Raw genomic sequence first — 2,240 nt, 5'->3', positions numbered from 1 at the left:
GGGAAAGAGCATTTGTCCGTTAGGGTGACGTGGCCATTGGCTTTGGATTGAAAAGCTCTGCAAATTCAGTCGATAGCTCCTCAGCAACGTACTGCAGATGATTTAGATCTGGAAATAAAACCGTGATCCTGGTGTTACAGCTGTAGATTTTGCAACATACGCTAATAAGCGGTATAGCGTTACCTGCCCCAACCCTGCAAAATCAAGAGTAGGCAGAGGAAACCTTTAAGGAAGTTGCAGAATTTAACCAGTCTAGATGACTGGGCAGCATGCTGGCAGACTCGTGCCAAGTAATGTATATTGAAAGGAATAACTTGAATTCCTCGTACATATTATAGCCTTCTAAATTACTTGTAGCAATTTAGAAAAAAAGACCTGGTCATCCTTGAGGACGGTTGAAAGAAAGCCCTGCTCCGTGTATGGCAGCAGTCAGGAATTCAAACAAAATGCTAGGCTATTATAATGATGAGCATTTTTATAAAGCCATTAGAGAAATCAGCACTGCTCTTTCCTCTTGCAGAGCGTGTTCAGGCCTGATCGTTCTGTCTCAGAAAGGAGCAGTGGCAATAGAAGGGGAACAAAAAAATTAAGAGGCATATAAAGAGGCTAAATGGGAAAGATTGGGAATGTTTAGAGAGTGATCTGACAGCTGTATAAAATAACAAAGGGTAGAGAAAAAGTAAATTGCTGATTCTATTTAAGGTGTTTCGTAATGTAAGAATAGGGGGAAAGGGCAATGAAATGGGAGGCAGCTAGTTTAAAACTGATGAAAAGGAAATGATTTTACACAATACGCAATTAACTTGCAGAGCTCGCCGGGCAGGGCATCACGGAGACCAAGAACCCGGGCGGTTTTGAAACAAAAGTAGACCTTTTATGTAGGCAATAAAAACACTCATGCCAGCAATTTTTAATTGCATCCGTTGTACAAGAGGTGCCGCAGGACATAAGCCAACTCATAACTTACCTTGATTCAGGAAAAAACTTCTTCCCTGTACAGGTTATTCTGTAATGATCCAGTTGCCACTGTCAGAGCAGGGGCTGGCCCTGCAATCCAGGCCGCCATGTCAGTTTGTAAGTAACGGCTATATTTCCCACTCCGTACAAGTAGGGCCATGTGGAAAAGGAGGCAGGGTCTTGGCTAATTCCTATGTTTGCTGGAAGAGCAGTGTGTGCGGCTTCCAGACCCCAGAAACCATCTCACTACAGACTGGAGCACACGCAGACCCTCGTCTCCGACGTCAGCAGTGCTGATGGCCGTAAGGTGGGAGAGGGTGCTAGTTCTCAGCGACTCTTTTGGGCCGTTTCCCTGCCTGGCATCGGGTGGCTGTGATGATCAGAATTAAACTGTGTCTTTGCAGAGTTGCGGTGTCTTTCCACAGTATTAATTTGCTCCCAGTTATAATAATGTGTGTTGTGTGGATCACTGTTGACTGCCAGTTAGTTTTAAAAATATACCAGCTCTGATGTTCACGTACATTTGTTTCCTGATTAGAATACTGATAGCGAGGTAGAAAGCTCCTCCTCCTGCCAAAATTGCTTTGTGAAGCATAATTTCCTCTACACACCGCAAGTGTTTCCCTGTGGGTGCCCAGCAGCTCTGAAATTTCCTTGGTAACTGTCTGCAGTGACACCTACCGACACGAGCAGAGATTGGCTGCACAGGCCGAGGGGCCGAATTCACTGCCTTCTCCACCAGACGCCTCTCGCTGCATCCTCATCTCCTCTGCTTCACCGGCGAGGCCACCTGCCGCCCCTCGCTGCCCGTTTCTTCCCTAACCACTTCCAGGATAGTTTCCGTATTTCCTCCGTGCCTGCAATGTCTTTCTCAGGATACGGCCAGCGCGGCTACCCCTTCTTCATAAAAATCCCTCGTCTGGATCCATGCTACACTGTTCACAAGAAACGAGTCAGCAAAGACGTGTACACACACTCACACACACACGATATATACATACATACACAGATATACACGTGTGTGTGTAAAATATATACACCCCGACGTGTGTGTGTGTGTGTATATGCATGTATAAAGCAGTCCTGGGCACTAAGTTATGTGTAACCCCTTTCCCGTTCTCCTCCAGCCCTCCGTACCGTTTTGTTACACTTGACATTGCATCCCGCTCAGTATTGCAAGCTGCTTGTGGGTAGGGGCCTTGTCTCCTGGTTTGCTCTCCGAGTCACCTACGTGCGTGTAAGAAGACTGAGTCATAAAGGAGCTGGTACGGACGCTTGCTTGG

The 2,240-nt window shown here is 46.5% G+C and overlaps 1 protein-coding gene across 5 annotated transcripts in view; it reads left to right on the top strand.

Moving 5' to 3' along the window:
* MAPKAP1 (mitogen-activated protein kinase associated protein 1) overlaps window positions 1-2,240 on the top strand; it is a 138,640-nt gene that overhangs the window by 83,338 nt on the left and 53,062 nt on the right. The gene's annotated exons all lie outside the window — the stretch shown is intronic.

This window comes from Alligator sinensis, unplaced genomic scaffold (assembly GCF_000455745.1).
Source record: "Alligator sinensis unplaced genomic scaffold, ASM45574v1 scaffold611_2, whole genome shotgun sequence".
Classification (NCBI taxonomy): domain Eukaryota; kingdom Metazoa; phylum Chordata; order Crocodylia; family Alligatoridae; genus Alligator; species Alligator sinensis.
Note: the sequence above shows the minus strand (reverse complement) of the source record. Positions and strands in the feature narration are given on the sequence as shown.